Raw genomic sequence first — 12,221 nt, forward strand, 5'->3', positions numbered from 1 at the left:
ATCAAAAGATCTCAGGGTGGTTCACAGAATAAAATACAAGATAAAACACAGTAAATACCTAAACCAGAACAACTAAACAACACCCCCTTCCCACAGATGCATTTAAAAAGCTGTAGAATATTAATCAGCCCAAGCTCTGGTTGAAGAGAAGCATTTTTGACTGGCACCTAAAGGTGTCAGGAGTGCTCTGATGGTGATGGCTCTGATGGTGTTTCCTGCTTGGCAGGGGGTTGGACTCGATGGCCCTTGTGGTCTCTTCCAACTCTATGATTCTATGATTCTATGATTCTATGTGTCTAATGAAGGCGCCAGGCCAACCTCCCTGGGGAGAGCATTCCACAAACGGGGAGCCACTACAGGCCTACTCTTGTGTTGCCACCCTCCAGACCTCTCATGGAGGAGGCACACAAAGAAGGTTCTCAGATGATGAATGCAGAGTCGGGGACGGTTTATATGGGGAGAGGTGGTCCTTGAGGTATTGTGGTCCCGAGCATGGACAACGGTGGCCAGGCTATCCGGGTCCGCAAATGGCTGTAGGTAGATAGACAGCAAGGCTTCTCTCCAGCTCTCAGTAATCCCAACAGGGCAAGTACAGGAGCATTGTTTAATAGTCCCAGATACAGACCATCATACTTTGCCCAAGGCACGTCGCACTAATCCAGGTAATATTTATCTTTCTTGTATATACAAATGCTGCTTGTCTTACATTTATTCAGAGGTTGGCACTTCTCCTCTTCCGCTTCATGATTTGCTTTGTAGCCTGAAACGAGATACTTACTTCCCTATTAATATCATCATGCCGCCTGAATATATTTTAAAAGCCTAGGATACTTGGCAACCCACAGGTTGGATTATGTTTTTGTTGGGCTGGAGTCTAGCATATTTAACTTAAAGCCTAACACAAAACGGGCCTTATCTGATTATGAAACCATGAAATAGTAAGAACAGGCATGTCTCTTTAGAGAAGGGGGGGTTTGGGGGGGGGGAGGACAAACACAGACAGCCCAGAATATATTTTCAATGGAAAATGTTCCCCTCTGAATGACAGGCTTGGTACACAAACAAAAACAACAGAACAGAAGGGCAGCCCTGGAAGAACCGAACATTTGGCAACGGAGGACATTCACCCGAAACATTTCCCTGTTTTGCCCATGGAAGCCACTGGGAGTTTTGTCCCAAGAAATGGGTGGGTAGGGTTACTACCAATACTGGATTAAAAAAAATGTTGCCCTCCTGGGCCAGGCTAGGAAGTAGATAGAGCTAAGTCTGAACTTGCTGCTAAGTTCAGCAACATTTACACCATGCATTTAAAGCACCGTGCTACCATTTTAAATTGCCATTGCTTGCTCCAAAAGATTCTGGGAGCTGTAGTTTGTTAAGAGCACTGAAAGTAGTTAGGAAACCCCAGTTCTCCTTTCAGAGTTACAGTTCCCAGAGTTCCCTGGGAAGAGGGATCAATTGCTAAGCCACTCTGGGAATTGTAGCTTCCCCAACAATTGGACACGCTGACTGGTGCTGATGGTTGTTGTAGTCCAACAATGTCAGGAGTGTCACAGGTTCACGATCTCTGCTCTTGGCCAAATGTGTTTACCATTAATGCAAAGTTCCATTTATTTTTTATTACCTCTATATACCACCGTTACCTTGCAAGGAGCTCAAAGTGATGTTCATGGTTCTCCTCCTCCCCATTTCATCCTCACAACAATGCTGTGAATTAGAGAAGGCTAACATTCTAACTACTAAAGTCGCCTTATTCGTACACATAGCAGCGATTCCAAATTCTGTGCTGTCCTCCTTTGGCACACAGATCTGTCCAGCTCATAGTGCATGGGTATATTGGGTGCACCATTTCCACTGAAAATTCTTCTCCGGCTCAGAATGTTGAATGGGATTCTGTGCAATCAGAGGTCAGCCGATTCACACACACAAACACACCAGGCAGCCAATCCAAAAGGAACAGACTCCATAATTCACTCCACCTCCCCTCTCCCCCTGCATTCTGCTCTGCTCCTCCAGGCCTAGTCTCATACTAAAGAAAAACTGGCTGCTATCAAGAGGTCCCTGTGACTCATCTTAGGCCGTTGCCAGCAGTCAGTCACTAAAGGCCAGGACCTGCATTCGCTGCAAGACGAAACCTCGGTGCGCATGCATCAACATTGCAAGCCAAGAAAGAAATTGTGCACTTTCCCTCAAAATGCTCAGCAAGACAACTCTCAGATAGTAGTGATCCAATTCCAAGGGGAGCAAAAGGGAACTTGCCTATTTCTAGTTAACAGGTAGCTAAATTGTTTCACCTTCTGCCTTTGAAAAAGACATAATTGTGCCATTAGGAAATATGAAACCAATATAAAACTTAATAGCTGCACTATATTCACCAATGCAATCAGGGACACGGTTTATTTGTTTGAATTTTAAGTTATTCAAATAAGCTCTCCTTCTCCCCACTCCCTTTTTCCTGACAGTGGTAACAATCCACCACATCCCCATTTCAAGAGCCGCATTGTAAATATGAAGATCTGCTCTCCATTCTAGAAAAGATCAGAAATATAATAGGCAAAATAAATAAATCAGAAAGCAGAGATATTTTCAGGAGCCCCCCCCCCCCCGAAGCCCACACTTTTGCTTCCCATGGAATCTATTTTGGCTACAACCAGACTGACAGTGATTAAATTTGAAATCTCTCGCATGTATCTTTCTAAAGCAAAAACAACAACAACAAAATCTTGACTTTGTTTGTGTATTTAACACAGGTTTGGATAACGAGCGTGTTCTTTATTAATGATCAGATATGAATGGCAAACATTCCCGTAAAGAGGTCAATCCATGACATTGCCGCAATTTGCCGTTTTCTATGCTGGGCTTCTCCTTGATCAAAGTATGAGGTAGTTAGACATCGACGCTGTCTCCCCAGCCCCCCAGCCCCAAGCGATATCAAATGTCTTATTAGCCTGTAAAGATCAATCTATGTGACCCAAGAGATGGCAAACGTTCCAGAATTGCCCTCTGCCAAAAAACGCAAGATTAATATGGGTTGTTGGCTTCTTCTTCTTCTTCTTTTTTTGAAGTCTGATACAAAGTAAATCCTGAACCTCCTCAGCATCTTTGCAGATATTATCACTAGATTTGAAATTCAAACCCCTCCCTTCCCAAAAGGTTGGGAGGGGGGGAAGCAGAGAGGGAGAGAGAAAGGAATCTTGATCTGCTACAGAAAGTGGGGCAGGAAGTGCCCACTGCAGAGTCTGTGGTCCGCACAGCTTTCATTTCATAGAGACACACAGACAGCCTATTCCCTGGTGACAGCTCTCTGCACTTTCGAATCCCGCACAGGATTTCCTTCTGTCTGAAAGTGTAAGAATCGCTCTAGTAAACACTGTGCATATGCCTTCCAGCTGTTACGCTCATTCTGCCACTGAAGACCAGTGACAAGAAAAGTATTATTTCCTCCTAAAACCTTTTAATCTCCAGGCTGCAGAATTTTCATAAGCGCAGACCCAGCACAACTCACTTCGCTTTTCTCTCAGGAACTTTATCTTCATTAATAAATGGAACTCTTGCCACGGTGACATGCTAATTTCTCCCTCCGTCCCTCCCTCTCTTTCTCTCTCACACACAATAAGTATTTTGTAGGTGGCTTACAGGCTGTCTGCAACACCTACAGTTAAACGGACTCCTATAAGAACCAAGAGCGCTTGAGGAATTCAGTTTTTGCAAAACCCAATATAATCTGCAACTCTCAGCCTAGCGTGCAGATTGGAAATTAGCTAGCCACTCTATTTCACACTCCTCCAATTGTGTGAGCGTGGCTCTTTGAAGATTAAAACATCACAAAACAGGCATTTGAATAATATTTTGAGAGAAAATATGCATTTAAATATGTTTGTAGAGAGGAAGTTGTTTGCTTTTTAATTTGCGGATTAATAACAAAGCAGAACAGAATTGTGGATAAAAATACATAAAAATAACACGGGCGACAGAATTCTCCTGTGCCATATATTTGCTGCAGAGTCTATTTGCTTCAGCAAATGTCACCTGTACAGGGATATCCATTTGAGTTTTGGAGTATAGCAGTCCCAACAACTTTACAGAGAAAAGAGAAAAGAAGGAAACCCCCTTCTCCAGCCTCCAGTATGAGGACAAATAATACTAGGAGACAACAACAGATTCATTCCATTTAAGGAGTGAAAGGTATTGTTGTGGTAGTATAAGACAGATCCTCTTACTACCACAACAATGGCTTCCCCCCTAAAAATGAACTTTCTTCTCCTTTGGAGAATTCTAGTGGGATTTTGTTTCTTAAACTCTTCTGTCACGGAGTAGAGGTAAAGTTTTTATTTTATTTGTGTAGGCAACATGTATCTCCTCTGTTGTTGCTTTTTGGGAGGGGGAGACAACAATGAAGAAAGGGGGGAGATGGATGAGACAACAGAAATTTCCTCATACGACCTTGCATTGGTCTTCTGTGTTCAACAGACACAGTGTGAGGGCCCCTTCAGGTGCTCTTTTTATTTAACCTAAATCATGATTTGTACTTGTTATGTTATCTGGGACGTTATGTGTGATCCTAGTTTCAGTGCTGTTCATGCCTGCAAAAATTTCAAAGTGGACATACAGTGGTACCTCAGATGCTTCAGGTTACAGACGCTTCAGGTTACAGACTCCGCTAACCCAGAAATAGTACCTCAGGTTAAGAACTTTGCTTCAGGATGAGAACAGAAATCACGTGGCAGTGGCAGCGGGAGGCCCCATTAGCTAAAGTGGTACCTCAGGTTAAGAACAGTTGCAGGTTAAGAATGGACCTCCAGAGCGAATTAAGTTCTTAACCTGAGGTACCACTGTCCACCTTTTCCCAACTGGTGCATGTCCCATGGTCTTGCTAAAATCCGGTGTCTTTTATAATTGTTGTTCTTTATTATGCCAGAGGTGTGGGTGGAGGCCAAAGATTGAGACCAGAGAACATGACCTTGTTAACAGAAGCCTATAAGAAAAGCCATGCAGGATCAGGCCAAAGGCTAATCTAGTTCTGAATTCCATTCTCACAGTTGCCACCCAGATGCCTATTGGAAGTCCACAAGCAGGACGTGATGTGTGCAATAGCAAAATTCAGAGAAGCGATAAATCTGAAAGATAATTGCATTCCAATCTGCGCACTAATCTGCGTGGAGCCATTTACGTACAGTTGGCCTGCTCACTTACAAATGCAGACCTATTATTGGGGTGCTTCTTAAAGAGTGAGCAAGACTGAAACCCCAAACAGAAAATATTCCATTTGAAAGGGGAGGGGGGAGGTTGTGGTGCAAAGCAGCGACCCCCAAGTTGGCACCAAAACCAGGAAAACATGAGGTTCAAAAAGTCATGGAGATGTGGGCCACAGTGGTTATAAAATGGGATAAAACAAGAGAAAAACCATACAAAGAACCACACAAAGGACTGTTTCTAGTACATAGGCAAAACCTTGCCAAAAATCTGATTCCGGATGCAGCCTACAGCACAAAACTATATGAAGCAGTAAAAGAAAATCCAGAGAATCATTGTGTTTGGAGTTTTTCCTCCTCATAAACCATTTCATAAGAAAAACAATTTAATTTTATGCCCTCCTTAGAATACCAACAAAAATATTTTACTAGCAGTTACCGAATATTTTAGTGAAGCGATTCGGTGTTCTAGCAGTATCTAAGTCCTGTTGGTCCTAAAGATTGTTTTTTTGAATTCCCAGTTCTGGTGGTTAAGAGAGAGGGATGAAGACCACAAACGCATCCGCCTGCACACTTCTTCATTTTAAGAGGCACTGATGGAGGTTGACACAAATAGTCTAGAGCAGTGGCTCCCAATTAGCTAACTACTGAGGACCCTCTATTTTTCAAAAGCCAAGCCACCGACCCCCTGCTTTTGAAATTTTGATAACTCTGTGGTAGTTACCCGTGCAAAGCAATTTTTTGAAGAAAATGTGGGGCAGCCCCAATAAGCAAAGGATTTTAGTTGCGCCTTGGTTTTCGAACAGCTTAGTTCTTGAATGTTTTGGTCCCTGAACACTGCAAACCCAGAAGTGACTGTTCCAGTTTGCAAACTATTTTTGGAAGCTGCACGTCCGACGGGTCTTCTGCAGCTTCTGATTGGCTGCAGGAGCTTCGATCCCCGACTGTAACTTTCATTCTTAAAAATATAAGGAGAGCCTGCTGGATCGACCAGCCCAGTATCCTGTTCCCAGAGCGGCCAACCAGATGTTTATGGGAAGCCCACAAGCAAGATCTGAGTATTCAGAAGCATTCCTGCATCCAGCAGTATAGTGTAATACTGTAATACTGGTTGATATTAACCCTTTTAAATGTCAGCAGTAGATAAGATCTCTAAGCAGTAAGTAATAGCATTCAAAGGAATTAAATTAAAGGCTAAAAAAAAAGTGGGAACGGGATTTTGCTTCATTTTCTTTAAATCAACCTTGGGGGGCATTTTTAATTATGGAAACTTGACCCAAATGGGCCACTCTCAATGTCTGTCAGGGATGCCCAGCCTTGTCAGTATTTAATGCACACTAAATTTACCAGTCTGTCTTTTCCCCTTAATATTGCTTCTAAATTCCATCTCAACAAGGCACTCCAGACAGCACATTTCAAAGGGATTATTATTCCACTTACTGGGTGATTAAAGCCACTCTCCCCTCAGTCTTGTGCCTATAATACCACCTTAGGCATGCGGTAATAACCCAGAAATGAATGGCTGTCATGTCTTATTCCTTAATTATATTGTCACGGAACCAGCCTTACGAGGATTCCAGAAGGAGCCATCTCAGGCAAAAATGTCCTCTCTCCTTTTCAGTCTCTCTCCGTCTTTCTCCACAGTTTTTAGTTTTCAAATTGCAAAGCAAAACACAAGCATTCTTGAAGAAACAATCTGCACAGCCACAGCTTCCAAAAAGTCCTGGGCCTCAGGCTGACGTTATCTGTCTCTCAAATGGATGACATCTTGGTTTTGGCAGCGATACACTGCTCTAAATCCCAACCAATTGCTTATCACAGTCAAATCTCCACTGTACAGCCATGTCTGGCAGATGGACTGTTTTTCTGGCATAAATAAAAAGGCCATGCATTTATTCACAGTTTCCTCATTTGAAATGAATTCGGTTCTAATTCAAAAAACACCCCCCTGAAAGATGGGAGATCTACCACAGGTGGGTCCAATGGTTGCTGCTATGCCTGAGTTATGAGGCCTCACAATCCTGTACGATCCACACAACAAAATAACAAAGCAATAATAAGAGGTGATAAACCAACACCGAAAACAACACCCACAAGGTGTCCTTGGTAATTCTGCCACCGCCCACAGATCGCAATGTTGCTCTGGCTCCCCCAGTGATGCCCCTGGAATACCCATGTAGTGAAAACGCCAATCAATGTGCAGCGAGCACATTATGATCATGTGATGGAATCCAGTCCACGTCTTGTCCCATGCACAATGCTCTGTGCTTATAGGAAACATGTGCAGGGGGGCTGCACCTTCTGGCTCCACCCTTCCATTTGTGCTAACTTTCTTCCCCTGCCTGAGGTCCATGCATTGAGCTGGACATTGCATACCCTCCACTGCCCGTGTTCTACTCAAGGCATGGACATCGAGGTTGGGATAATGTCAGGCTTCAGGGAACCTGCTCCCTCCAATGGTGGCAGCCAAGAAGCAGATAAACAAGAAGAATTTCTTACCGAGTAATTTATTCAAAATTCACAGAGAGAGACAAAGGAATGCAGTCTTCCCTAGATAATGGCATTGCTCTGAGTAAAGTCCCACCCACTCCGTCTCTCCTATTCTACGTCACCCCTGTGTCAGCTAATCTGAGCTTTCTGCCTCTGAGCCTTCTGTTCCACTACTCTCAATGCGCGCCTGGTCCTGGGAGGGGGGTCAGGAATGCTTTCCAAAGAAACTGAGTCTGTCAGCTGTCTCTTCCCTGGTGCTTCTTCTTCCTGCTGTTCTTCTTCCAATATTTCCCAGCTTCTCCCCTCTGCAGCTGCTGAACTATGCCCTTCTGCAAACCACTGTTCTAAATCTATACTGTCCTCCTGTTCTCAGGAAGTTTCAGGAGAAGGGAGGGCAATCCCCACCACTCCTCCTCTGTCCAGTCCCTGACAGGTAAGCAGCTGCCATCCTGCTCCTTCTCCTACCAATTGGCTCAACATGCAATAACAAAAAAGAGCCCAGGTAGATCAGGCCAAAGGTCCATCCTGTTCTCACAGTGGCCAGACAAATACCTAAGGGAACCCACAAGCAGGAGCCAGGTGCAACTGGTATTCAGAGGTGTGCTGCCTTGGACAGCTGAGGGAGAACATGGCCATCACTTTAAATGTCATAGCATGTCATAGCCATTGTTATGTAATCAGTGGTCTGTGTTTGCCTGAATGTGAGTCTGGACCAAGCTTCCTCAAACTCGACCCTCCAGATGTTTTTGGCCTACAACTCCCATGATCCCTAGCTAGCGGGACCAGTGGTCAGGGATGATGGGAACTGTAGTCTCAAAACATCTGGAGGGCCGAGGTTGAGGGAGCCTGGCCTGGACCAAGGATTCTGAGCCCCTGTGTTCGATACATGATATCCAATCACAGAACATTTCAGGATTGGGGCCTCTGTCATTGGCCTTTAAACTCTGAGTCATGATTTGCAGCTTGGAGGTTTAGACAGCTAATCACGTTGGGAGTGGGAGTGGCCCAGAAATGTATATAAGCAGCTGCTTTGCCCCTTTTGTCCAGTTCTGTTAGTTCAATAAAGATTCTTGCTGTTTGATTTAAAAAAAAAAAAATTATTAGGAATTTAAACAAAACTTACTATCTTAAAATATATCATCCTTAATTCCCCCCCATTTCCCCCCTCCCCCCATAAAACAACCCACCCTCCCCTCCCCTCAGTTCCAATCTCTGTTTTCTTTATAGATGCTATTCTCTGCATGTTACAAAATTGTATAAATCCTTAATTTATCTGACTGCTTATTATCAATAAAAAGTTTGTGAGTGTTTATTCAAAGCCTGCCAAGGAGTCCAGTTCACTTTGTTGCTTCTTTAAATAAGGTTCTTGCTGTTTCTTATCACTGTGTCTTGCCTCATGGGAACCCTTCATTTCAGTCATCTTGAACGGAGGATAGTCAAGAGTCACCGTATGAGTCATGAGGTCCCCTTCTCTAATGAGGCCTTACCTGTGTAGAGCTCTTTGTCCACATAACAGCAGTGGAGTGCTTTGTGTCTGAAGCAGAGTACAGGTGGCCACCATTTTGCACAGGGGTTCCACTCGGTGGAGCATGCATAAGCCCACCCCTTGCCCTGTTCTGCCCCCATTCTCCCATTTCCAGGCCTCAGAAACCTTGCAGACCAGATCCTCAGCCACTGTAACCTACACAGTTACGCCATTTAAGTGACCCGATCATTTGTAAAACTCCAACAGCCATTTAACCTCAACTGTGAATTTCCCAAATACGTGGGGGTTAGATTACACCCGTCTCAGGCTCAGTGAAATACTATAAGACATCTACAGTTAGTGGCTTTCTTTGCTTTAAAGAGGAAGTAGACTCTTGGTTATTCACGCAAAGACAAATGATTTTTAAATTACATCCTAAAAGGCTAACAGATCATTTGTCATTTTAAATAATGGCAAAAGGTAATTTATTGCTGTATTTGTGCTTACACAAATAGAAAAGGGTCCCTTGCATCGGAGCAGAACTTTACCAAAAATGGAATGGTAATCGCAGAGATACAAGCACAATTTAGGAATAAAAATTATATTTAAGGATACACACTGTAAACAGAAACCAGATCTTCAAAGCCTTTGAAAGAAGTATTCAAAAAACCTCACTTGTCAAATCTTCAGCATTAACTAAGTGCAAATCTGGTTACAAAATTTTGGGCTCTGAATCAGATACAAAGTAATTTTTAGGTAAGCTTAAATACATTTTAGGTGCATGAGTTACCTTTAAGAAAAAAGAGGAAGCCCAGGGAGGGAAAGTGGATTCATTCCAGTTGGTTTAATCGGAATTCAAACCTCTGCAATTCTCACGTTTCTTCTTTTCATCATGGCTCCTTGTTTCTGTAATTTCTTTTCTGCTGAGTTTCCCCATGAGAAGTTGGAATGTTTGTGAACCTTCCATGATATCAGGGCAGCTTAGTGTATGACTGGGTGCCCTTATTTCAATAAACTGAAATCAAAGCTCTGAGCTCTCCACAGACACTCTGACCATTAACGGCAGCTCAGCCAATATCTAAGACTTAATGTTTGACAGGTAGCTTGTCAGCCCATGTGTATCTTAAATTTTTGTGTTTTCTTAAGCATCCTGAGTCAGGATAAGAGCAGAGGAAAGCCTCTTGGTGTCCTGATAGGTACAGAACCACTAAGGCATTGTGCCCTCAATCCCCATCTCAGATAGCCAGTCCAAAATGTCTACCAAAAAGGTGAATGTATCAAAAATTGCAAGGCAGTCAAAGAGAATCAAAAGGTTCACATTCCTCCTATATATCTTCCTGCATACGTCTTCCACTGGTAGAATAAAAGGTCTTTCTGTATCCAAACCACAATGGAAATGGAACTGAAATGGATTCAGGAAAATGATGCCATCCAAAAATGTACTGGGTTGTGCATCCTGCCCAATTATTGCTGCTAGCCAATAATTGGATTAATTTTCAGGATCCAGGGAAGCTTTCTTCAGGTAGAGCTTTCTCACAACCTCTTCTTTGAAGAGGCATTTATCACATCCTAGTCCCAGCCAGTCTACCACTCAGTCAACTGTTTTGAGCCAGGAGGGTCAAGGGTCAAGCAAACAGGTGGTCAGATACTCTGCTGCAAGCAGCTTGCCTTTGTCATCAGGCTTCATCAACCGACAAATCAGAACTGGGCAGTGCTTTGTTCTCTTTATTTCCAAAAGGATTTTCAGCCACAACCTTCCATGGTGTGTTTTCTACTATCAACTGCTGAATTACTTTGACACACACAGATCAAGCCACCCAGTAAAAGTTGGGTTTGTAATAGCTCAACGATGGTTTGTGAACAGACAGAATATGAGCCATGAATTTGAGCATTCCTTACTCAATGCACTAAATCCCTTGTTTGTTTGTTTCCCTGTTCACAGTGGGTTGTCTGCTAGGCTGATATGTTTAGAAATTGACTGATGCTCTCTAGTAGACAGCCTCAATATTCCTGGCCTTTACCTGGTATGTCTCCTACCTTCGCTGCTCCTGTGCATCTCTCCACGTCTGAAGCACTTCCAAATCAGTTGCAGGTCCCATGTAGCCTACAAAACACCTGGATAAAAGAAAAACATCAGGAGTGTTTTTGTTGCATGGCCATGTTTTAGCAATGGAGTGCCTAGGACAACAGCCAGCTGTGCTTTTCAATATGCACTCTGTTTGCTAGCATCATTTATATCCTCTACAGAATGTAGAAGATGAACAAGCAGTGACATTGGAACAACACTTTTGGAATTGTCGGAGCACACCAGATGCCCTTAACCCAACCTTGATATTGCATAGGGAGCTTACTTATATCAAGTCAGATCACTGGTCCATCCAACTCAATATTGTCTACACTGACTGCCAGCACCTCTGCAGGGTTTCAGCCCTACCCAAAGATTCCTGGGATTGAATTTGGGACTTTATGCATGCGCAGCAGACACCCTACCCACTGAACTACGATCCTTCCCTATATTGTCCCTGTATTCCAGATAGGGAAAGTGCTGAGGCAGGGAAAGAGTGGCTTATCAATTTATTGCATTTCTATCCCTTTTTCTATCCCTTTTTGTGGAAGACAGAAGTGCCTGGCATGCTCTGGTCCATGGGGTCACGAAGAGTCGGACACGACTAAACGACTAAACAGCAACATCCCTTTTTCCAACGAGCCCAAGAGGTCATACATGAGATTACCATATGTATTTTCTCTTTACAACAACCCTGCAAGGTTAGTTGGGCTGAGAGTGTTTCTAGTCATTTCACCCATTCGTTTCAGTTTGCGAAGGAGTGTGTGTTTCACTCGGGGCTCTGTAAGGCCAGCTCTGCCTCCTTTGCAAAGGGGGAGGGCTGGCAGCTGCGAGGGGTGTGCGTCTTGCCTTCTCTACAGAGAAACTCTTGGCTCTGTGCAGATGTTGCTTGACACCCCTGCAACTGAAGGGATCCTTTATAATTATAATTATGCATTTACTATTGCAAACAGCTGTGGGAGGTAGTCAGGTGAGGTACAGCTTGGACATCTCCTATTGCTCTTCTTCC

Source organism: Podarcis erhardii (assembly GCF_964252035.2).
Source record: "Podarcis erhardii genome assembly, chromosome: 3".
Lineage (NCBI taxonomy): Eukaryota > Metazoa > Chordata > Lepidosauria > Squamata > Lacertidae > Podarcis > Podarcis erhardii.